This window comes from Sturnus vulgaris, chromosome 2 (assembly GCF_052056855.1).
Source record: "Sturnus vulgaris isolate bStuVul1 chromosome 2, bStuVul1.hap1, whole genome shotgun sequence".
In the NCBI taxonomy this organism is placed as follows: Eukaryota; Metazoa; Chordata; class Aves; order Passeriformes; family Sturnidae; genus Sturnus; species Sturnus vulgaris.
The window spans coordinates 75,019,172-75,046,099 of record NC_142244.1 but is presented as its reverse complement, the minus strand read 5'-3'; positions in this window follow the sequence as shown (position 1 = coordinate 75,046,099).

Sequence of the window (26,928 nt, the reverse complement as noted above, 5' to 3'; positions counted from 1 at the left end):
AAGTTTTAGTCAAGAAGATTGTATGTTAGGAAGAAAATACATATGTATTCACATATCTTTATATGTAACAAGTTGATAACATTTTAAAATATATTATAGCTATATAAATGAGATCTAGAAATTTTATAATAATTGTGTAGCAATGTATATGAACAAAAGTGCTTATTTCTGCAGCCAAATAATTTTTCAAATTAAGTCAATGACATTTTTTATCAGACTTCACCTTGTACTGCAAAGACATAACTATCATAACAAAATTAAAGGGTAGTTTTGCAACTACTGAATTACTAAAATTCTTTCAAGGAGATAAATATTGATTCAGTTTATAAACATAACTCTGAACATTATGGATGAATGTTAAATTTCAGTGATAAATTGATCTAGTGAAATATGTGTACAATTTTATGTTTTTTAAACATAAGAATTTCCTTCAGCTTCATTTGTTCTTGTTTTCAGTAGATTCCGGTAGATTTCAACACATTTTATATTAAATATCAGTGGTATTTTGCAAAAATAATAGTACGTAGTCTTAAACACTGTAAAAATAAAATCCATAAGCATTGAATGTGTGAGTTTCCTAAAAAATTGCTGATTTAAAATATTTGTGTTATAAATGTTGAGTGCTGTTGATGGTTGGTTTTGAATATTGTTAAAGGAGGGATAGAAAACACTACAAAGAAGTAAAAATATTCCAGCATTTGGTGATAATCTGTGGTAAATGAAGCATGGATTTTCATCTCTCCAGACATGGAAATTTATCTACAACATATAGGACTGAGTTCTGGAGTCACCCCATTCTCTAAATATAGTTGTCTATCATATGGACACATTTTTAAGCAAACTGAATTCTTTATTAACCAGATATCTATTTCTGGTTGGATGTTGGATGAATCATGTATAAAAAGTTCAGAACAATGAACAATATTCACAGTATAGACCTCTGAAGTTAGTTGCAATTAATTGCATTCTGAGAATCATCAAAGTGGTTAATTAGAGCATTAGTATGTATCAGCCTATAAGAAAATCAGTAAATTTCACATAATATATTTATCCTTGAAATAACTTCCTGAGTATCTTGTGGCATAAGTGTGTCATAATTTTTGAGCAGTCCAACTGATATTCATTCTTTTCTATACTTGATAATTTACTCTTTTATAGCTTAGCAGTTGACTCATTTTTAAGGTCATAGAACCCTTTTTCTTTTCTTCCTGAATTCAAACCTCTGAAGTGAACATATTTTTAATTGCCAAAATTATTATAAATGCTATTATGCCCAGAGATATTTCTGGCTATTCCATTCATTAGTTCATTATCAAAACCAAAGACATTTATTGTTTGCATCTCATTGCATTATATTACACTTTGTGCAGTGGTTTAGAGACAGAAATAACAAATATCTAGTATATATACTTTCATTTGATATTCTTGTCTGATAGTATGTTTCCTGGTAGTGAAGGAATGTTTTTTGCTTTGGGGGAAAAACCTTTATGAGTTAGAAAAGGACACCATCTGCAACTAATAGAGCATTAACAAAGAAGAGTACAAAAGCATTTTGGCAAAGGAACAGCACTGATATATATCACAATTTTCTCAGGGAAATATCTTTGTAGTCTGAGAGGTAATTAGGACAACTAACTCTCTCTTCAAGGAAAGAAAGGGCATTATTTCTAAATAATTGAAGAAAATAAAAATCAGTAGTAGGCAACACTCCAGTTAGCTAGAGTTTGGTCAGACTCCTTTTTCTCCTAAACTACATATGGACTTGAGTTTCAATCAAGTTTTTTTTTTGTGGTTTTTTGTTTCTGGTTTTTTTTGTTTGTTTTGGTGGAGCTTGGTGGTGGTGTTGTTGCCTTGGGTTTTTGTGTGCGTGTAGTGTTTGCATAATGGGTCACATGAAAAATTGAAATACACAGTATTGTAAGGTGGATATAGTAAACAATACTTTAATTTTAAAAAATGCATAGTAAGTTTTCCTGTAAATTTTGATACTCTCCACATAAGTAGTGTGAAGGCTCATAAAGAAGAAGGACGGCTTAGAAAAGAAGAGTAGAAGGCTGACAGAACAAGTCTGCCTTCTATAAATTGTCCTTACATTTTGTCCCCTCCCCGTTTAGCAATTTTATCTGTATGATATTTCCAGGTTCAGTGATTCACAGCCCCATTTTTTAACTATCCGTCTTACCTTTGGGAATATAGTTGGACTTTGAACTACAGAAAAAACATTGAAGAATCAGTTGGGAATAATAAATCACATAATTTCCCTCAAAATCCTGTAATTTGTTCAGTTACATTTTTTCTAATTAAAAACAAACTCAAGGCTCAAGAAATACCAGAAATAACTTATTTTAAAATAAATATCTGCAAATGCAGTGGATCAAACCTTTAAGACATCAAAAAAGATTTGTAATGTCATTTCCCAAGGCCAGTTTTATGAGGGAATAAGAACAAACAAACCCTCGCAAAATTGTATCAAAACTCACTACAAATGTCTACCAGTATAGTAAATAATTTGCTGTGTTTAAGTGATCAAACAGTGCATACTTTTCTTACATATCAAATGTTTGCTATTTAATTACTACTTTTTCAGACAAAATACACTGAATTATCAAACAGATGCTTTCTATGCTTAAAACACAGAATAAGTCCATAAAATATCTGTGTTTGTATGTGTATTTATTTAAATCCCCTGTTTTTTGTGAGCAGTGTCCACCCCATGAAACAAACTTAAACTGGCAAAGTGATCTACAACCTTACTAAAGATTCTACCATTAACTGAATACTCTTCCTCTTCTCATGTGTTAAAGATCACCTGCCTTCTAAATTTGACAGTTTTTACAAACAAAAAAAGTTAAAAAAACTTTAATAAATCCTACATAGGTACTTTCATTTCAGTTCATGGCTCAAAGCAATAAGAGATTATATGCTATTTGTATAGCATAATCACAAATGTAAATCAAGTAATTTTTATTTTTTTCCTACTGCTTTCCCCCCCTTAAAAACCTTTAACACAAACTTTTTTTTTTTTTTTTTTTTTTTTTTTTTTTTTTTTTTTTTTTTTTTTTTAAAGTAAGGACTGTGAACTCTGTCATTGTTTTCATATGGTCAGGCTTCAGAGGAGTGTAAGTACAATTTTTTTTGTGATAGACTCATCACTTGGAACTCTGATTTTTCCTCCTCATGGTTCCTTGAATTTTTTTCAAAGTATTACAATCACAACTTAGAATCGAAAGGCAGATAAATACTAGACAAAACAGCTCTGTCTCATATCTGATCTGCCAAAATCTAGCCTGCATTCAGTGTTATTTGGCTTGAATAAAAATAATTGAAAAAAACGTAAGACAAGACACACATCCTTTAAAGTAGCATAGATCGCTGAAAAAAGGGTAAGCTAAAATTACCAGATGAGTGAATAAGATATTATAGTTGTAAATATGCAGTTAAAAGTACTTGATTTGCGGTTGCCTTGATAATTTCCAATTAAGCATCTGAAGACTAACATATTAGCATATCAATAGGAACATAATTATACGTTCATTCTTTATGTAAAATTGTGCTTGTTACATGGCGATTTAATTTCACGTTCATTACTCTCACTTTAGGTTTAGGTCTTGTGTGTACTTTCAAGTGTGTTTCTTTACATGGACTCTTTAATGATAAAGCTACAGCAAGTATTATCAATCAAGCAAATATTATTGCCTATCAATATATAAATGCATTAATAGTCTTAGTAATAGATCAAAGTACAGTAGAGTGATGCTAGAGTTCCTTGAAATATAAAATGTCTGTCTAGTTAATGTTTTATTTTGCAGTAATTTACAAAGCTAATATTAACAAGGTTTCTAAAGAGAAGTTATAAGATGGAATAAAGCAGTGATTTTGGACCAGTTATTTACAAAAGGTTTTTGATTAAAATCCTTAAGACATTGCTAAAAACAGAAATATAGTTTGGTAAAAAATCATGAAGAAAGAAAACTCTTTGATAGAGTAATGATAGCAAAGAGCAGAACAAACTTGTCTGCTACAAAGCCACCATGGAGAAAGATGGTAGGTAAGATTAACAAGAATAGCTGGAGTTAAAAACAGTACCTTTGTTGGATTTGGTTGGGATGGAGTTCATTTTCTTCATAGTAGCTACTATGGGGCAGTGTTTTGAATTCATGCTGGGAGCAGTGTTGATAACAGGGATGTTTTCCTTATTGTTGAGCAGTGCTTTCCCATGGTCAAGGCCTTTTCTGCTCCTCACATCACTCCAACAAGGATTGGGCTGGGAGTGCCTAAGTTGACACGGGACATAGCTGGGACAGCTGACACCAGCTGACTGAAGGGACATTCCTTACCATATGGCCTCATGTTCAGCAAATAAAAGTGAGGGAGAGTTGACAGTGGAGTGCTGCTGTTTAAAGATTGGCTGGGCATCATATTCGTTTGTAGCAATCGTTTTTATTTTAATTACCTGTCTTTCTTTTATTTTCCTCTCTTTTAATTTTTCTTTTTTGTATTTTTTTTTAATTACTAAACAGTTTTTATCTCAACCTATGTGTTTTCTCACTTTTAGTTTTCTTATTCTCTTGCCTCCACCCTACTTGGGGGAAGGAGTAGTGAGTGAGCAAGGAGATATTTGATGCTTAGTTGATAGTTGCAGTTATATCATAGCAGTAATTCCTGCATCTAATCCCAGGTTGCAATATTCTGTGTTTTGGAGCTAGTTCCATGTTTTTTTACTATCAAATTAAAGTTTGAATTAAAGAATTATATATAAGTACCTTGACTAAGGAAAATAACCTTTTTTTTTAGATATTCTTTAGTAGTCTGACCCTGCCTGAAAGAATAACTCATGAAGTAGCATTCTACAGTTACTGTTAAACTGTTAAAGGATTTTGAAAACTGTAATTATTTCCTTGCCTAACATTAAAAATGTTGTGCTCAAGAGAAATGTTATATATTGATAGGTGATCTTCTTTTCATTTGCAGGGCAATATTAATTGGTATGAAACTGAAAGGAAGACAATCAAATTAAAGAAGTGATGATACTGTGCAACAGCAAGAGAACACAAGGAGGTATATATATATAATCGCTTGAATATTCATTTGACTAAACCAAAATTACAGATCTGAATCCAGGTCTTTGAAATTGTAAATCTAAAAAGCTAAGTTATTTTAAGTAGTTGAACTATTTCAACTCTTATTCTAAAGACATGTTCAAATTCTTTGAATCCACTGGCTGCAATGTTTTCCTCTTCCCAGCAGCACAAAAAAAATCTAATTCAAGTTCCTTCAAATTGTTAAAAAAGAGTCAAACTTCATCTTCTTTTTCTCAAAACATTCCTTTTGCCAGGCGTAGGAAAGAAATGTAAAATATTATTCATAACATTTCATATTTTTTTATTTTAAATTTTATATTAACGGCTGAATTTTGATTTATACCTCTTTCTGTTAATAGAATTTTTCGCTGTAACACAAAGTGGGCTAGTCAGATAAAAGTCAAAGTTTACATTCTCTTCTTTCAGTTTTGATGGATTGTAGCAAATTACATTATTGATTCCTTGAATTAAATGTATAAAGTGAATAATGTTTACAAATACATAATTCCTTAATAACAGGATTAGGGTCTAGATGCATTGCCTAAATGTTCTTAGTATGACAATTTGAGAAAGAAAAGGCAGTATTAAGAAGACAGTAATATCTCAAACTAAGGACATAGTTACAAGACTATAACAACCAAAAGCAGTTATAACTGCCATAATTGGGCAGTCTGTTCTTGGCAGACTGCCACCTTTGCAGCAAAGTTTTTTCCTCATATTCCAATGAAACTTCCTGTGTTTCTGTTGATAAAATACACCCCAGGATACCACTGACCTTCTTGACAACACAGACACATTGAGAGCTCATGATTAACTTGTCCACCAGGACGCCCAGATCCTTTCTACAGAGTTCCCTTACAGTAGGTCAATCCCCAACCTGAAATAGTGAGTGGGGTTATTCCTCCCTTGGTGCTACACTGACCTTCACTGAGCTTCATTAAGTTTCACTCTGCTCAACAATCTAGCCCATCAAGATCTCACTGAATGACAGCACATCATTCTGGTGTGTCAGCCACTCTTCACAGTGTTGGATCAACAGCAAACCTGCTGAGGGAGCAGTCACTGATGTTCAAATGAACTAGACTGGACCCCGTACCGACCCCTGGGGAACACCACTTGTAACATATGCTCTTTGAAGGGTCAGAAACCCCTGCTTTCTTGAATATATTAACATATTTTCTAATATTTTTGTCACACAATAGACTGTCATATAATACCTTTCAATCTTTTCCCCATTATCCAGCTTTTTATGTGATGGTTAAGATTACTTATGTAAAATCCCTGACTATAGCCTAAGTATACATTTCATTCTTCTTCCCATTTTTTCTTATGGGATCATTAAAAAACTGAAAAATGTATAACTTTTAACCGTTGTAGCACAGCAATGTAACCTAAACCAGAAAGAACTAGGATAGAGCATCCTCCATCCATTCATAGACATTAGATATGTCTAATTCAGAGTCTTCAATCAGGTGACTTTATATACTTTTCCCTTTTCTTCCAGAAGAATCTGTGATAGTCAGGGTACAGAATTAACCACATTCATTCATCATTCAGTCCTTTTTATTTTTTCATATCTTTCAGAGTTTTCCATCTTCTCCCCATGCCTGAAGCTTCCAGTAATTTCAGCCCCTTCCTAGAATGATAGGCATTTCTACATAATTTATCCCAGTAATTGTCATAAATATGTCAGATACACAAAGTATAAGATGTGTTATAAATTGCCACTTTTGAAATGAGAGGATTAAGTGATTTGCCTACAGTGATGTAGAAGCTTTCCTATGGTGGAAGGGATTGAATTTATTTCTATAGCTATTCAGGAAGATATAATCGAAATTATTTCCTAATAGCATATACTTCTTACTACATAATCGGTAATTTCATCTTGACATGTTTACATTTGCTTGAGTTCTCATTTTATTTAACAGATTAAAAGGAAAAGAATAGATAGCTGACTAGCAGATGAAAACATTCATCTGAAGTTGAGCTTCTGAAGACTAAATAACTTTTCTTTTTCAGTAGTAGGACTGAATGTCTCTTGCCAGTATCCTCCTCTGAACCCTTTACCTTTCATTCACACGAACTAGAGAAGATGCTGTGCTTATGACTCAAAGACTGTACTTTGGGGATTTAATGATCCACATAACACCTGACCTAAGAAGACACAATTGCACATATCAGTTGACCTCCTGGATCGTGCTGCCCATATTCCTTCACAGGATATGAACCCAGATAGCTGTTGGTAATAGAAGAGCCTGGAGGCTGCACCCACTTGGCAACAGCAATATACACACTGGCCTATCTTTATCTTTGTCATGAAGTGAGGCAACATCTCATAAAAACATCCTTTTCTATCACAGTCCTTACAAAAAAATCTTATAAAACCTGTTAAGACCACATTACCCAAAATTGTCTCCTGGGACAGGACCTTTGCAAGAAACAATGGACACACTAAGAAGTTCATGTAATGTTGCTTCATCTCAGGGATTTCAATATCAGAGGGATGTAAGATTTTAAATCTAGTTATTACCTTTCTTAGAAAGTTAATTAAATACGTATGCTACTTAAGAGAGTTTGATCCTTGTGGCACCCAAAAGAATCAGCACCTGTCAGCGCAGAAGAAAAGAGGAGAAAGGCAGACCATTTGCTTTCTTAAACTTTTAAAAAAATATTTATCATTCTGAAAGAAAAATACGGTTTATTTAGTCATCATTTTATTATGAAAGTCTTAATTTATTCTATTTTTCAAACAAACACGTGCTTTGCCTTCTTAAGAAAAAGAGTGCTCTTCCTTTCTGCAGTCTAATGAATAATGCTTTGTTAATAAATTTTGCAGGATACAGAAATAGAAAAATAGTGATACATAATTATAGATAAACAGAAATCTAAAGCCTAGAATATGTATTTTTATAGGAACAAATATAATTGTGCATCACACAAATTCAATGGAACAGCAGTTTGTGAAGTTTTCACCTGTCTGAGCTGAAGATGCTGTTGCAAGGACACCTGCAATACAGACTTCTGTTTCCATCCATGTAGTGACCTAGCATCCTGCTTGAGTGATGTGATTTCCTAAGCAAGTCTTAATTATGTGAAGATCTCAATAAGTTATTGATTTTTTTATCCAACACTCATAAATATCCGTGCAAGAGATGATATTTCATATGGGAAATAATTAATGTGAATATATTTGATGTTAACTTCATTGACCTACTTCATTCCTCTGATTTAGTGTAAATCCCCACAGCATTTTCCAGCACCTGAAATTCATATCAAGTGTGACAGATGATATCTTTGTAAACATTTTAATACTCCCTTATCTCCGGAGAAAGGGGGATTTGTGCATTTTCTGGAAGAGCAAACAGTATGCTTGGTATTGAAAAGGAGAGGAAATTTCAAAAGGTTGTGGTTTTGTCAGACAGAAGAGGAGATTAAGGATTTCCAATTCAGAAAAGCAGGGAACAGTAGCAGAGAAGGGCTTCAAAAAGTAATTTCCTATGGAAAAAAATAAAGGAGTCTATGTAGAATTCTGTGCCAGTCACTGAGTTGACTGAAATCAAGCCTGAAAACATGGACCTGCCTGAAAGGAAACAGTGCAAAGTAAAAGAGTTGTATAAAAGCCTCTTCCTTTCCTTTCTTCTGCCTATTACACTGCTAAATAAAGGATACCCAGGAATCATTTTCCCATTATTTACGGTGTTAGTGCAATTCCTGCTAGTTTGGAACACCGCATCCACCTTTCTCAAAGATGTATCTCCTGTAGAGAACGATAGGCCTAAGCAGCATGGACTACTTGGCTTTAGTCCTACAAATTGTCTCTCAACCTCTGTAGTTAAATGCTGAGATGTCTTATTTTGTTGTGGGGTTTGTTTGGAATTTACTTTTAATTTAGTTTTATGTTTGGGGTTTTTTTTTAAATGCCTGACATTTTATTAGGGAGCCCATTGAGAAGAAAAGGGCTAGGCATATCTGTCATTTTTTGCCATTTTGGTGCACAGAGAACTCTAAAAAGGCATTATTATCATTTCTGTAAAAAGATTTCAGAGTCACTAACTGTCTGAGAGCATGGAATTCAGTAAAAAATGGGATATAAGAACAGTGTAAAAGCTAAAAGAGGTGTATATGATCTAGATCAGATCTAAAACAAGCATATAAAAAAATGGAATCATAACAAAATGGGGTAGCATTGTGCCTTCATCATTAATAAGCTGAGAAGTGTAATATGGTTCCAGAGTATCAAAAACAAAAAGAGGTAAAAATAGGAAAATTTTCTACTTCTTTTATTAGCATGCAAAGATTCAGCATTATTATTTAAGAAAAAAATAAAATCTAAGGCAGATGTCTAAAAAATGTAATTAGTTGTAAAATTCTGTTGATTTTACCAAGGGTAGATTATACTGAACTAATACGACATTTCTGTGATAAGCAAAATTGTTTCTGGCTGCAAGCAATACAGTAGATCACTTTTTCCTCCAAGACAGTGAAATATTTGCTATGGTTTCACATGGAATTGGTAAAGATAAGCAATAATGGACAGCTTTCAGAATGGTTGATGGCTATCTCACAGGAAGATAGAAACAGGTAAATGTAAGTAAAATATCTGGTAATAATAAAGAGTCATTTCTCTGAATTACCTTGGAATAAGATTTGGATATATGAAAATGAAATTTGCTTCTGAGACAGCTTTGAAACTCATTGTGAATACTTGTCAGTATAGAAGATTAATATATCACAGATAAAAAAATCTTTAAAAACATTAAACAAAATTAAATGAAACAATGCAGGTAGTAAAATTTCTGACTAAGGATTTAATAACAAAAACCATGACCCTATTATTAGATAAATCATGGGAAAGAAAATTGTCTAATTAGGGATTTCATCATTGTGAAAAAGGAATGATGAATTAACCAGTAATTTTTTTTTCCAGCAATATAGATTAAACAGATAACTGGGATTTTTGTCTCTGTTTAAAGTTTTATTGGACCTTTATAGAAACTACAGTATATAGTTATAGTTATCCATGGTTCACAAAGAATTAACTCAAATTTAGTTAGTACAAAGAAAAAATAATAGTTTGAGATGGAATTTTGCAATCAGAAAATAATATCATTTACCTTGTTCAGAATAGAAAAATGAATTCTAAGGGACAATGTGATTGATGTCTATAATTATATAAAACTACACTTTGAATTGAAAGACAGCTTTAGGAAAAACAGAAATGACTTATGACAAATTAAAAAAAAATAAATCGCAAGTTAGATTATCAGAAGGTTCTTTCTCATGAAGAAAGTTTTCTGAAATTACTTTTGAGACCTAAAAATATTCTTCTTTTCAAATGCAGGTCTGTTAGTGAATCAAAACCCAAGAAGGTTATCTGTCCCAGAAGAGGAACAGGTCCAATGGCCCTAAACCATATTTCACAATGAAAGTATTTAATAATACAAAGTACATGGTATGATAGAAGGGGACTTAAGCAATACTTCAAGCAAGGTTGTGAGCACCCATAGCTTTTAAATTTACATTAGTGTTTAACCATTTTGAAATAAAGTTATGTCCTGAATAATGTCATATCTGGTACCTAAAAAAGGCAGCAAGAAAATAATACCCTCAAAAAAAATTCTGCTTTCTTGTTCCCAGGCCTAACTTGAAATAATGCCCCTCACTGATTGTGTCCGTAATTGACACTATGAGAAAAATCCAGTGGTGAAAACGTGGCCATTAGACTTTAGAATATCTCTTCAATAATTTTGACTTGGATAAAAATCTGACACATGAAATGAGTTTGTTAAAACTGTATGACATAAAAGATCTCTGTGTTCTCTACATTTTATAAAACAGTTGAGTAACCAAATACATTCTTTAGAGAGACAAATAGATATAATTTTTTTCCCCTCATACATATCGTTAGTTTGAAGTATTTTTAATCCACATTCCATAAATATGAGAGAAATATTTTATGTCCACTTTTCTATTGTAAGAAAATTGTAGAAAAATGTGAAACGTTCTAAAATGGAATATCTGAAGAGGTATATCAATTTCTGTGTTAACTATCCTTAGATTTCATAGATATGACACCAGGCATATAGGAGATGCAATCTTCTAGAATGGCAGCCGGAGGACAGATATGAAGAAGTAAAGCAGGTAACATGGCACAAAACATCTGCATGTAGATTCTCAAATTACTTCCCAAATGTAAAACAAGAAAAGGAATAATATGAGGGAAAAAACCCAAAACAACATTTTCCTGAAAAAAGAACACTTCCCAAAATAGTAATCATAAACCCAGTGTTATTTAAAAGACATAATTTAATGTTTTATGCATAGCAAAAAAAATATTTTAAAAATTAATTAATTAATTAGTTAATAAAATTAAAATAGTGAAATATTCAATAGTACTACTTCAATAAGTATTATTGTCAATATTTACTATACCATAGACTTAAAGTGGAAGATAGGCTGAGAGAATTTCAGTTTTTGAGCTTGGAGTAGAGAAAACTGATGAGATCTAACAGCCTTCAAGTACTTAAAGGAGGCCTATAAGAAAGCTGGAGAGAGACTTTTACAAAAGCATGAAGGACAAGGTGGAATGGCTTTAAACTGAAAGAGGGTAGTTTAGATTATATGTCAGGAAGAAATTCTTTCCTGTGAAAGTGGTGAGGCACAGAAATGTGCTGCCCAGTGAAGTTGTGGATGCACCATCCCTGGAAGTGTTCAAGGCCAGGTTGGATGGGGCTTTGAGAAAACTGGTTTAGTGGAAGGTGTTCCTGCCCATAGGAGGAGGGATTGGAACTAGATAATTTTTAAAATCCCTCTCAATCCAAACCATTCTGCTTCTATACATTACATGTCTTTAAGAGACAGTAATAGACGCATGCATATAATAATAGGAAATCATATACTATAATATATTGTTTCAACATATTTCCTCTCCCTTCATTTTAAATGGCTTATTAAGTTTGCATCTTTTTTATACTTTGTTTATTTCTAGGCAATGAAAGGAAGCATGTATTTTTTGAACTGGACTCACCTATGTCCCGATTTATGCTCTTGCAAGAAGAATTTCTCTCCATGAGGTATTTCTGAGATATCTCTGGCCATGGTATTTGTCCTTTAGATTTCTGCATTTGGTCAAACCTGTATCACCTGTGGAAGTCCGATCAATCTCACACTTTTTAATTATATTTCTTCTGCACATTTTGCAGTTGTACATAAGTTTGTTTTGTTTCATTGCAATCAGGAAGCACTGCCAAATTCAGTGATGTTGGACCAGCATGACTGAAGCTGTATGTTTTTTTTTAATTCCCTTACATGAATTTCCTGTTATGAATTTTCAGTAGTCTGTCTCTTTCAAATGGATTAATAGTGTGGAATTGTAGGTAATGAAAATCTCTCTGCTGAATGACACAAATATTAAAAGCAACTTTCTGCACTTTACTAATATCAGCAGGATCCCCTAGTTTCAATTTGGTTGAACTATTTCATGCCACTTCAAATTTTATTACAACTTGAACTTTCATTCCATAATTAATTACATGAGCTGCGTGAGTATGCCCTGGATACTGAAAGATTAAAGCCTGGATTTCTACATCTTAGTTCTGACGTGGAGCTTTATTTGGCAGCACCAAGATGTGCTGGAGCCAATACTTTTAACGAGACACAGGGAATTAGTTCTTAAATTTTAGTTCAAGGCATTTCCTGAACAATGTTAAAAATTAATTTACCTGTCTTTCTGACTCTTTACAATTTAAAGAGACAGTAACACAGAAGACGTGTTCCTCTGGGGCAGCAGCTATAGGCTAGGAAAATTATCCCAAAACTATTTGTAATGGTACTAGAAGCCCATATTAAAGTAGCTGAAGCACAATTCAGATGTGAGCTAGCAGTTTGATTGCTCTTTTAATCATTAGAAAGAAACAGACACTTCCCCAGAGCAAATCATCCCATGTCAAAAGAGTTTTCTTAGAGAGAATGACTTGCAACTTGAGGTACCATTATTTCTCAACTGACTATAGTGAAAGCATCATAACATGGAGCAGTCAACTAATTTTTGGCTAATTTTGCCTGAGATGTTTGTTAATCAGAAGAACCAAAGTATGTCTGTGAGTGACTGAGTATCAAGAAGTGATATCTCTGAAGAGATGTACTATATGTGAGAGACATCTGGGGGCCCGTGGCCACAGAAGGAAGGGTTTTGGTATGAGACAGAGAAATTACACCCAGAGTGTGAGAATTCCACCTCTGCTTTGAAAAAAGGGGAGTAATGCAGGTATCACATTGTGAAAGAAGGCAAAATCAGTCTCTGTATTTCTCAGAACTCAGTTCTTTATCTGTGTCTTCAAAAATATGCATGAGATTCTGTGGTGAATAAATTAATGTCAGACTTCATTTTATTATGGAAATGTTTCCTCCTAATAAAAATTGTTTCCTTAAAATAGATATTGAACTTGCATTAAAGTTTTTGAATGCCTAATGAAAATCGAAGAAAGAAATCTTCAACAGTTGAAACAGACTTCAGAGGCAAAACTTTTTCATTTATTTTAGTCCACTTGGGCCATTCTGGCTGTATGAAACACTGCAAGATGTTTTTTCAGAAATGTTTCACCTGTCACTGGTAACATCTTATACCTCTACCTTGGATTTAAACGCTACTGAACAGTCCTCATTATTCACTTTTTCCGATGTTGCTGTTTTGGATGGCTAATGGGTAAGAAAGATCTGGATCTCCTGTTCCATCATCTCAATTTTTTATTGTCCTGCTTTTGGCTGGGATAGAGTTATATTTCTCCACACTAGCTAGTCTTGGGCTATGTTTTAGATTTGTGCTGGAAATAGTTTTGAAAGCACACTGATGTTTTAGTTATTCCTGAGCATCTCTCAGTGTCAAGCACACAGTGTCAAGGCTTTTTGTGCTCCTCACACTGCCTGCCACTGAGTAGGCTGGTGGTGTGCAAAAGGTAGGGAGGGGACACATCTGGGATAGCTGACCCCAACTGACCAAAAGGATATTCAGTACAATATCAGGTTTTATTTACCAATAAAACCTGGGAAGATGAAGTTTGAGGGGGGTGCTATTGCTCAGGGACTGGCTGGTTGTCAGTGGTTAGTGGTGAGAATTTGGGGGATTATGCATAATTTACTTTTTTCTGGTGTGGTTTTCCTTTCTGTTTGTATTTTGGCTCTAGTTTTTGTCCTTGCAATTTTTTTCTTTCAATTCTTAAACTCTCTATAATTCAACCCATGAATTTTCTCTCTTTCATTCTTCCAATTCTGCCCCACATATCTCTGTGGCTGTGCAGGGCATAATTGCAAGATGGGTTAAACTACAACATTTTAATCACATTCAAAAATAATATTATTTTATATCTAAACTTCTCACTATATTTTTATGCATACTTTAATTTCTGTAATAGGTGCAGCTTCATTTTTATTCTCTTTTCCAAATGACCATATATCAATTTTCCTACTTATTTATACAATTTAGCTTTTTAACCTTGAGGCTGTGGCTTTCCCTGAAGTAACAGTGGTGACATTGTTCACAGTGTTCCTGAAATATGACTGCTTTTTCAGGTTAGCACAATTTTGTAAAACAATCCATAACTCTACTTTATACTCTCCGGAAACAAGGAGAGAACATTTCTGACATAACATCCCTCAAATGGCAAAGAAAAGCTGTAGGTTGCCTGAGGGTCACTAAAGAGATGTTTCTGTGAGTTCTAATGCTTTCAGTACATATAAGGGTCACCCACGAAATAGAAAATTAACCCTTTTTTGCAACAAATACAGTATGAATTTCACTAGGCAAGGCATTCCACCTATAAGACTTAAATAAGAATGTTAGACTAGAATTGTAGAGGACCAAAGCAAGAAAGAAACTGCACATGGGAGAAACATTTATGCCCTTGAGATACATAGGGAAACATAATTTTATTGAATGGAGTTTTCCAAGCCCTCATCATTCAGTAAATACTTAATGGCAGTCACAAAATTCAATTTGAAAGAGAAACTTTCTAATTTTTTGAGACAATAATAAATTGACAATTTATAGATTGATTTGAAATGTCATTCATTTCAACGGAAATTGGAAGTTTTATACACAGTTGAGCAAGAGACTTTGAACAGACCAACATTCCTTGAGATGGTTTATTTTCCTTTTGAGAGTGTTTATATATTCTGTTTCACAAACTGCCTTGCATGCAAGCTTTTGATTAATGTACCTGACATAAATACATAAAAATAAAAAGAGATTAGCCTTTTCTGGTGGCTCTGTAAAGTAACAGTTATGTGGAAGAACAGGACAATCTCCTAAGTTTTTTCAATTAAAAATAACTCTGTATTAAACCTTCTTTGAAAATGTCTAGGTTTTGGATCCTTGTGTGGCTATTATTTTAATATGAAATGGAGTATAGCTGCTCAAAGTTTTGTGGAGATCTACTGAATGGCCCTGCCTGAACAATGTGAAAGTATCACATATGCTGATATTTTAACTCTATTTCTCAAGATGACAAAAAATCTGCTGTAGTGGTCACAGAAGTGATTGAGAGTTTCCAGTCAGCCCTGAATTTAAGGGAAAAGAGCTCATTTACACAACTTGATTCATGCATGTTTAAAAATATCTCAGTGCTTCCAGGCAGATGATATAGCAAATAATCAACCAATTAAATCTTGATTGTATAAGGAAAGAATTGAGATACAAGGTATTTTCTTCCTTTCAGTTTTCTGATTCTATGTGCTTATTATCACTGACTTTGAATGAATAGATCATTTCTTTTTGAATTATAGCCTGTAGATTGTTCCACATCTAGTCAACTTGGCAAATTATGGCATCACTTCTGAACTGTAATTAATCCCCATGAAGTTCAAATACTGAAGATGACAGTCTTCTGCTACCCTTTAATGAGTATTCCAACCACTAGTAATTTTATAATTTAATTGTTTATTCCATGCTCCAGTGATTTTTTCCCTAATTTTCTCAATCTTTGTATGATTTCACACACACACAAAAAAAAAAAAAAAAAAAAAAAAAAAAAAAAGAGTAGGAATGTATTTTGCTTTCACTTCCTTGAGCAAATATCCAATTAAAAATGTAAATATAGCCTATATACAGGAATTCTAAAATATTTTTGGTAAGAGTATAATTAACTTTAAAAACATAGTTAAATTCTAAGCCTTTATAACTGTCACGTATTACATATGGCATGAAATTGATATCTTTGCAAGTTTTTCTATGTCAAGAAGTTTATACTTATCATCAAATTGGGATCTAATCAATGAGCACTCTCCTTTCATTCCTCATTGTCAGTTCACAACCAGGAGGCTCAGAAACAGAAGGTGGTTGGGAGCTCCAGTGCCATTTAAGCAATAATTCTTCACAATGATCCTGTAAAGTATATTTATAATTTATTGTCTGCTAAAAAATTGTTAAGAAAACTCCATCCAGAATCTGAAATTGTCTTCTTTGATCTCTTAGGAAGATAGCCTGATCCAAATACAGTCAAGTGTTCCAGAGTGGCAGACTTAAAGGTCTCACTTGTCAGTAAACTGTTGGCATTAAAACTAATTAAACTTCTGCTTGATGTTCTGTAGAACTATCATCATAATTCTTTACCAAGGGAAGGAGGACATCAAAATCAAATTTTAATGTGACTGTTCCATTTTATTTTATCAGGTTGAGCTAAGAAATTTCTGAAAGCTTTCCTCAGTCTTCACACTTATAAACCAGATGGGACTGGAAATGAAACATTTAAAAAGCCCTGAGATTTGTGAACCATTGATGTAAGGCTCTGATATTTGCAATCATATGGAATTTAACTGATATGACATAAAGAGATACTTTTTTTTTTAACCCTTTTACTTACTGTCTCTGTGACAGTAAAGTAGCTTAGACATTACTAAAGAAAAAGAACATAAGTAAAATATCTCACAGGATGCAGACATCTAAATGAATTTAAATTGGATTTTACTGTTTTTAAAAACTAAAACCAAACCTACAGAAATTCTATGAAAAATGTGTTTAAAGACTCGAACAAAAAAGTCAATGACAGAAACTACAAGAGAAAGACTTTCGGGGGGGCGAGGGGAAAGCAAAGCAAACCAACCAACCAAAACCTCCAAAAGCATACATCCAACCAAAACAAAGTCAATCGAAACCCCAAACATTATAAATTTCTGAAATGTCATCATTCAATTCACAATGAAATCAGAGTTTAGGGAACTTCTGCTTTTCTCCTGTACGCTGACTTTCCCACTGAGTCAAAATGTCTACATACCCACCTCTATAATTTTGGAGAGAGGCAAAGGTTATGGTACAGGCACTGTTCATGCCCAGTGCTGTTGCACACCCTCTGCTCCCAAGACTTGTGAGGCTGGATGTGTGTCCTCATTGCTAAATGCTAAAGGAAAATAAGGCTCCAGAGAATTTCATCAAGGGCTGTACACCTCTGGTGTAGATGAACCACAATTTTATCTTAGTAGGAGACATTTCTGTTTCAGCTTTTCCTTGTTAGTCCTGCAAAGACATTTATATTGCTTCTGGTTGCAAATCATGGGCTTTATGATGAGTTTGTAGGGTGCCAGAACTGAGGCTTGTAAGGATTTTTCTGAACTTGACCTGATAGGGTCAAAAACCTGATAGATTTTTTTCACTTGGTTAATCTGTAACAGAATTTTTTTATAATGACCAGGTGTCTATGTCTGATTAGTTTTGTTTTTGTTTTTGTTTGTTTGTTTGTTTGTTTGTTTTTAATATTTGCATAGTGTCAAAAAATTGCCATAGTAGAAAGGAGTAATTGCTCAGAATGAAATACTGGTAGCTCTAACATATTGTTCTACTAATATACAGGCGTATAGACTAGGCAAAATAACAAAAATTTTGAAATGTAGGGATGCAAGATGCAGTGTGCGTGTGTAGGACACAAGAGAGGGGACAGAGACTGGCTCTGAAAATGCTAATGTTGTAAGACCACCTCTTGAATGGTCAGTGAACTGCAGAGCTGGGAGCTGAAAAAGAATTAGCCTTAGAGTTAACAGAGATAAAAAATGCAGGTATCTAACATATGTAAACCAGACAAATATAATAAATTCAGACATAATGTGAAATTTCATATCATTGAAGAAAAAGCAAACAGTAAAACATCTTAAAAATTATAATAGTACCAAGTACATCTTACAGTGAGGAAGAGGAAATCTTCCCCATCAAGCTGATACAACCCAGGATGATAATGACTCACCATTTCAATGCTGAATACATATTAGGATTCTAATGGAAGCACAGATGTAATGATAGAAATTGGGTAGATACTAAGAAACATATTTATACCAAATTAAATTGTCCTTTTACTGCTGAGTTTGTTTCCATTTCAAAATTCTTTGCTTCTCTTTACTTCTTTTTTCTATAGTCTGATTTGTGCTACTAAGAAGTCTTTGAAAACTTGTCTGTGAAAGAAATGGGATTGTTGTCTTCACTATCTTTCCTCTTCATGTCTGATGTTTTTATACTTCTTAATCACTGGCAAAAGGGAAGAGAGGTTTATCTGCTTCTAATACTGTTACTGATTTTTGTCAGCAATCAGCTCCAGGTTTTTCAGCAGTATATCCTGTCCATTTAGAGTATGTTGCTCTTATATTGCTCTTTGTTACTCATCTTGAAAGTTATGTGGCCCCTGTCATACTTTCCCATGCTACTGAAGTACAACTGCAAAAGTCTTAGATCTTTGGTGATTACATGGCTCACATACTTACCTAAAATGCTCATATGTTGGGTGCAATTGTGCTATCACAGAGTTAAAAATGTTTATAGGCAGTTATTAGTTACACTGGTTTAGTATATTTGCTTATATTTACATCCAAGGCATGCCAGTTGTCAAAGTCTTACAAGCTTCTGCTTTGGTTACAGCTTAAAAATAGTTATTCTTCATAAACCAAAGTCAAACAGAAAAAATCTGTATTTCTTATAATTGGTATCTCAGCTTTCTTGCACAGAGTTTGAGTGTTAGGTTCTGTTTTGGGTTTTTTGGGTTGTTTTTTTGGGTTTTTGAGGGGGGAGGGGTTGTGGGTTTTTCCTTTCTCTGCTGTATTTTCTACCTGTTACAAAGCTTAGCTGCTTAAACAAATTCCAGCTGAACTGTTTGACAGAAAAAAGATATTTCTGGGATTGTATATTTTGCCCTGTTGTGATATGTAGAATGCATATTGGTGGATTTGGAAATGTCTCTTGATTGCCTCAAGCAGTCTTCAATGACTTTTTCAAAGAAAAAGTTATTGAATTTTGCAGCACTACCTATGACAGAGATGTGATTGATGAGAAGCAGATGCAAAAAGCTTAATGTAAGTCTGTTTGATAAATGGGATCTCATTTCTTTCTCACCTGCTGAAATGTACGGAATTCAATTTTTTCCCCTCAGTTTTAAAATGTATAGGACAAATACTAGTCAATCCTTTCTTAAATAAGACTATTTCACATGCTTATTTAACAATGATCCACAATGTTAAAATTCCTAGTTCAGTTCAAGCTTGCTGAGAGAGAAACATTTTTTACATACAAACATACATATATATATATATACACATATACATACATTCATCTTTTGGAGGGAACTCAATTCAAATCTTTTGCGTAATGTGCTTTTGTACGTTTTTCATCTGGAGTCGTAAATGTGCAAAACGTAGAAGACAGATAAAAATGACTGGAACCATATACTGCCTAAATTTAGCTTAACAGTAAAAAGAAGAGTCTATTTGAACAAGATGCTGTAGAAAATCATGGGAAATTTTTATGACTCGGATCCCAGTTCCTGGCCTTTATATCCATACCCTCTCTCTTCAGGGAGGAAAGTAGTCTGAAGCAAACATATACTTGCTGTATACCCCTTGTCAAAGCTCTGTTGACTGATCCATGTGGCTGGAATACTCAGATGAACAAATGATGGAAACAGCACATAGTCTGTTTTTTTTTTTTTTTCATTAACAGAAATGTCTGTTAATGTTTAAATATGCATTTATCTAACAGAAAATAATCCCGTATATGACTAAAACCAAACCACTAAAGAGATTAAAAATTTACCCCCTTCAAATGAAAAACTATCTGAAAGTCTGATTTTTAGTAAATTCTGTGGCTGAGAAAGGATTAGGTTGATTGCATGTGTAATTGCTTCTTTTTTTTTCTTCTGCTGACAGTTGCTAGTTACTTAATTCAAGGTTTCTCTGTATATGGTTTTTGTTGTTGTTTTACTGTCACATGGCAGAGCATATATGTTCTTTATTTTGCAATTATATGATTATAAATTATTTGAAACATGATTGAAAGCAGAAAAAGAAAAAAAAAAAGAATAATAATCTTAGAATGTCTGTGTCACATCAGTAGTGTCAAGAGACTAATAGAGAAGCTGTAAAGGAGAAAGGGAACATATAGGCCTAAGGGTGGAAAATGAAAACTAACTACTGCCAGTGGAATGAAGTACAAAAAGGAAAAACACAGGGAGGAAGGAGGAAGGAGAAGGAGACAAAAAAAAATATGTGGTTCCCCTAGATAAAATACCAGACTGCAGCTCTTGTGGGCCATTCTTTTGAAAGATAGAAATGACAACAGCAGAAACTCTGGTCATTGATTTTAACTTAATTTCACATAAATTAGTTTCTTTGTTCTTCCTAGAACCCATTCTACACTTTTCTTTTATACTTTAAAAGAAACATTGAACTTACTTCACATAGTCAGATGTGTTACATATTAGAACATACTCTTCAGTTTTTGACTGTAACAGAGTGCTGAGCTATGGTTTTCTAAGCACTGTCTACAGATACAAGATCTTGTTATATGATTAATGTTGTTTTCATTAAAGGCTATAATTATGTATGTAGTTAGTTATGTTTTAGATGTGAATTGTTTGGCACTCATCAACAATATATTTTCCTTTTCTTTCATCATTTGTTTATTCAGATTGTGATTTTTCTGACTTAGTGTAAGCTAGGATATGCAACACTGTGCTAAGATATGCAGACAGGTGCTGAGCGACTGGCCTGAGATTTAATTAACAGAAGAGACCACAAAATGTTGTTGGATGTGAGATGAGAAATGGGAAGGGATGAACTTTTCCAAGGGAAGGGGGCAAAGGCAGTGTAGGGAAGGGAAGAACAACTATCACTATCTGAATGACAAAATGGAGAGAAAGGGATAATAGATGTAGCTGGTCATCTATAAACAAGCTGCTTGTTAGCACACTAGTCTGGACGTTTTCTGTCTGGCCTTACTGTCTCCTGTGTGTGTAATTTGTTGGGGCATTTCAAGCTGTTAATTAAGGGAGACATGCATCTGCAAATGCACAGGATCTGAGACACTTATTAAGGAAGGGGCCCAGAGTCTGGCCTTGGGTATCAGATAAACTTAGAGATATTGCCAGATATTCAAGTAGGGTGGGAAGGAGAAACCTCTGGGCCCCAGAAATTCACTGGATTCAACGTTAACTTTGCACATTTATTCAGCAAAGGTACTTAGGAATCAGGACACAAGAACTGCACAATTTGACAATGTAGGTAAGTCTGTTGCAGCCCTGAAGCTGCTAATAAAAATTCTCAGCTTGCCATCTAGGAGCTCAGAAAGAGCACCTACACAGTCCCTTCATTGCAGCACACATGTTCCAGAATATGATGGCACCATATTTTATAGAAATACATCCATCTGTTTGTTGAAATGTGATATTAGTCTCCTAAGGAGACACTATCCAAATGAAAAAGGCTGCTCATTCTCTTTGAAATAAAAATATGCCAGATCCTGTAGCAATTCTCAATAATTTACAGCTGTTCTACCCTACTGGAAAGCTCTAATAATAAATTAATCATCTTTAGGATGCAAATCAGTGATATATTCAAGGATTGTTTTTGTCTGATGCATGTCTCCAGTAGTCCACTGATAGAAACCATGTGGGAATTGATTTGTACAAAAGTGTTCCCAATCCAGTTGTGTTGGTCTCAGTTTTCTTCATCAGGAGTGCATTTTTTTTGCTCATAGTTGCCGGTTTTAACCTGCAGCATAAATCCTACTGGGTTCAGCTCCATCAGAAACAGACTGCTTGCACAGTACACTGCAGAAACATTAGGCTCTCAACAAATGTGCAGAGTCCTTGTTTTAACTATCATGTATTTTAAGGGAAGAACTATGGCAGTATTAGTCTGAGGAAAAAAAAATGCTTTAATGAAAATCTTAAATTTTTAAGCTTTCACACACTCCAAAATTTTTTTTGTACTCTCTTCTATCTCGTCTATTTTATATTAATGCGATCCAAGATTCAATGAATATTGCAAATGGATTCTCTTAACTTAAATAAATTTTTAGTCTGGCTTTGAGAATCAGATGTCTGCAGTGAAGCTTCTTTTAAAAATTAATAATACAGTAAACATGGTCCCAATTTTTATAGTAATTTTCATCTCATGTATCATAAAGTTTTAATGTGTTTCTTCATTCCAAATTGATGTTTAAAAACCCAGATCTTTCTAAAAATTATAGTTTATCTTTTACTTCATTTGTTCAAAATAGATTTATAGTTACTGTTTATAATACAACTATATAACAAGTAAACAAAACCCAAATCATCTTGAAGTTTTTGAAAATAAGAAGCAACATTAGCTTCTAAGCAAGTTAGAATTAACGAAATCACAAAATCCTTTTTCCTATTTTAAATGAAATACGTGTATGAGATGTATTGGAGTAAAATTTCGTGGTCATTAGAAGAGGGAATCGGTGATTAATTGTTTTTTTTAAATAAGGTCTATGTATGCTGACTTAACAGAACCTGTAAAAAAAAAATTAAATGCCTTTACTATGATATTTTAAATTACATTTTCTTCTTGCATTTCTTAGTGCATAAATATCAAACACTGTGAAATACAAGTAATTCAGAGTTATTTACTTAAAATATAGGTAAAAAGCAAAACAGATGTCATAAAACATTCAATTTTTAAAAATGTAATATTTTTCAAGAAGTTATTCTGATTTTATTTATGTGAAATGCAGTTTAAGAAAAAAGAGGGTAAAATATCCTGTATAAGACTATTGTAGTGTTTTTCCTCTAGATCTTCTCATAAATTATATCATCTGACAGCTTCTTCAGGCAACTCAAATATGTAGTTGAGGTCTTGACAAAGATTAAATCAAAATGATTAACAAAGATTAAATCAAAATGATTAACACATCCTACTTTAAAAAAGCCCTAAGCATAACTCAAAGGGCAAACAATTCCTGACTACAGGACAGAAAACAGGTTTACAGTGGCAATTGGCATTCAATTTAATTTACTTTTGTGACTTATTACACGTTACTACTGGCTTGAGAAAAAACACTATGACATGCCTTATTTCTCTGCTTTTCATTATTCTGTTAAAATGCTACAAAGATCTCTACACAGATAGGACATTTATTATAACCCTTTCTCTTTTCTTTTTCTAAACTCGGTCTGTAGTCTCCTTGTTCTGATTAAGGCATTCCTACAAATTTCTTTTTTGTGCAGATCATTTTAAATGACAAATCCACAAACTCTTTGTGTGAAAATAATATTCGCACTTGATGGATATGACAGCAGTGTAAATTTACCAGTTTTAGGCATGAAGCTTCATAGTTTCATTGCCAGAATTGCCAGCAGTTCTGCTAAATTTCACAAGGATTTTGCCATTACTACTAAAAACCATCCGGCACTATATGACATACAAAATCCTGGGACTCAGGGCTTTCAGAGAATGTATCAGTCTCAGTTTTACCAACTTTATTGGTCAAGTGATTATTCCCTCATCTATTGCAGCTTCAGCTTATTAAACCACAAGCATAGTAAGGGTCTGAGAAAATTAGGTGGCCATTGTGCAAGAAGTGATAAACTTTCATGTCAAATAAGGCTGGAAAAGGTAGTTGTACAAATTCCAGATGTCAACTGGGAAGCAAGAAGTCTGCAATAAGAAAAAAATGCTTTTTTTTTTTGATGGCATAATACTAAGCAGAAAGAAGACACTACTAGAATGACTAGGATTTTTCTGCCAGAAAATGCTTTATGTTGCTAATGTCTTGTCACAACTCCCCACCCATCTTTTTCTTTACAAAAACTGAGAGGTATGAACCTCAGATACAAGGTTCAATGAAAGGATATGCATTAACACCTAAGAAAAACTGTGCACAGATATAACATCCCTGCTTGACAGTTCTGTCTTTAATGCTGTATTTTCAATATTATTAGACTGGGAATAAATTCTTTGCTTTGAAAATGCAGTAATTTTTTTTTTTGTTTGTTTGTTTGTTTTGTAATAAGAGTTTGAATGTGAGAGTACTTATAAGTGAGATGAATAGGAACCTGATTCAGTTTCCCTCTTTATCCATTAATGTTCTCTGAGAAGCCTAAGGAGTTGAAACATCCATATATGACTGGGAATTATCCCCACGGCTCTAAAAATTCTCTCCTTTTTCTTTTCCCCTATTATTTCTAATGAAAATGACTTTTTTCTTTATATGGAAAGGGGACTCTCATCAGACATAGCAAGGTTGTTCCAAGTCATAATTGTGAAACCTTTCCCTTATTTTTGGTTGTTTATTTGCTTGCTTTTGTCCTTTGGCTTGTGTTCTGCTACATTAATGATTTTTACATTGAAATCTGAACAATTCCAGAACTAAGACTGATAAATAGTGGAAGTTGGAGGAATTAAAGGCAGATTAAGGGACTATCACATTTCAACTATTAGGAATACATTTTGAGATAGATGAGGTTAGCTGATTTCAGTTTTACTTTCTTCTATAATCATGATTGCCTATACTTTCTATTCTGACTGTCGGAGAAGAGTCACAATAAAAAAGTTTCAGCTAGGAAAAAAGAAAGCAAATGCTACATATTTAACCTCATCAAAGTTAAACCTGTTTAGTTTTGTCTAGTTTTGTCTCACTATGCATGTACAGAACAAACTTACACCACTAAAGGTGCAAAGCTTATGGTCTTGAGGTTGTGGTGTGTGTGTTGAATGCAATCCTGGTAAAACATACCCACATCTGATAGACAGTTGTGGTTTGCCTGTAAAAACACATAAAATGACAATATATCTATAAAATAGGATGCAACCTATTAAGATATCAAAAGTCTTTCTAAGACAATCTTTAAATGCCTTCAGAAACTTTTACCATTATTTCACTCTGGTAAAATCAAAAGAAAGTCTGTCATAAGATTATAAAGCACACTGGGAAGATGAGTTAAAAACCATGCTTGCTATGATATTTTTGTCACCCTCCCTTTTTGGGAAGGGCGATTTTTAGTTTCCAACAATGATGGTGGTGACTGAACTAGAAATTTAGACCTGCACAGTCAGATCACTACACAGAACTAAGCTTTCACCTTTTGTTACTGCATTATAGTTGCTGCTTAATAGTATTTCAGGTGCAGTCAAATTTTGTGTTTCTTAAATTAATGTGATTGTCAGAACATTTTATGTTGGAAAGGTTTTCAATGCAGTATGTAGTAGATTTGACATAGCTATAAGAACTGCTAGTATAGTAAGGTTCATCTTATTCTTTTTCATTCATTAATTTTGCCCATGTACAGTTTGCTCCCATTTTATTAGTAATGCAGCCACTCTTTGGTAGAGACAGAGCATTACAAATACATTAAGTACTGCCCAAACAGGTACAGAAAGGGAGAATATAAAATTTAAAATCAAAAAAGCTGTTAATTAATGAGCATTTAGATAAGAATTAACCAGCCACAAGGTCTGGTTTGACCAAAACAGACTTTTCCCTCGACAACTACAAGTAAGAAAAACTTCTTAGGATTATATATTGTTTAAGAACTTTTCAGAGCAAGGGCAGTCTCTTGTGATGGCACCGTCATGACCTTTCTTTAAGATTTAACAGTATTGCACTGTAAATTAATAAAAAAATAAAAAAACCCAAGCAAAACAATGCCCCCAAAGCCCCAGACACCTTTTCTGACTATGCAGAGCTGAAATACTTCCTGATACACAGAGTAAACATCTTATTCTAAAGCATTCTAGTGAATTAGTTTGTTTTTTTCGTCCAAGAAAATTCTGTCCTGGTCTTAAAATCTTCACATAATTTTTCAGAACACAAAACCATCAAAATTGGTGGGAGATCAGTACAGCTGTAACAATTGTTATTTAGATATGCTTGCATAAGAAATTCTAAATAATGTATTCTGATGTGGATATAATAACAAAATAGGGTTTAAATAAGGGCTGATTTCTGTTTCCAAAACTCAGAGCATTCATTTTTTTCAGCTATATATGAAACTTTTCATGGAAATAAGCTTTTGATTTCAGAGTTTGTAAATTGCTAAGTTCAATACTATGTAAGGAAGTGAAATCATAATGCTGGTGGCAGAAGATACCCACAGGTATTTGGAAACATTACCTGAATTAGATCATTTTAATCCAATTTAATCTGCAAAAATAAGTCTGTGTTTGGTAGCATATGCATATCATTCAGTTTAGCAAAACATATAGGAGAATTTGTTTATGACTAAATCATACATAGTCATGTACCTTTGCTCTTTGTACTAATGCCCTGACATTAGGTTTACAGACTTATGAGACATGAATTCAAATACCTAATGAAGGAGTATAAATATCATAATGAAAATGAAAGTATACTATGCTGTTCATAAAAACATGTATAAAGGGTTTGCACATCTCATCATTTTTCATACACAGAACTCAGACAGAAAAAAACCCAGCAAACAAATCTGATCAAAAATCTGTCTGCATCTCAGACAGCATTTAATCAAAGACTGGGAAGACAGTGTGAGATCCATGTAATTTCTCTAGCTATCTAAAATCTTGCTGTCTCATCTGAGCTGACCATTTACACTACAGCCTTTGC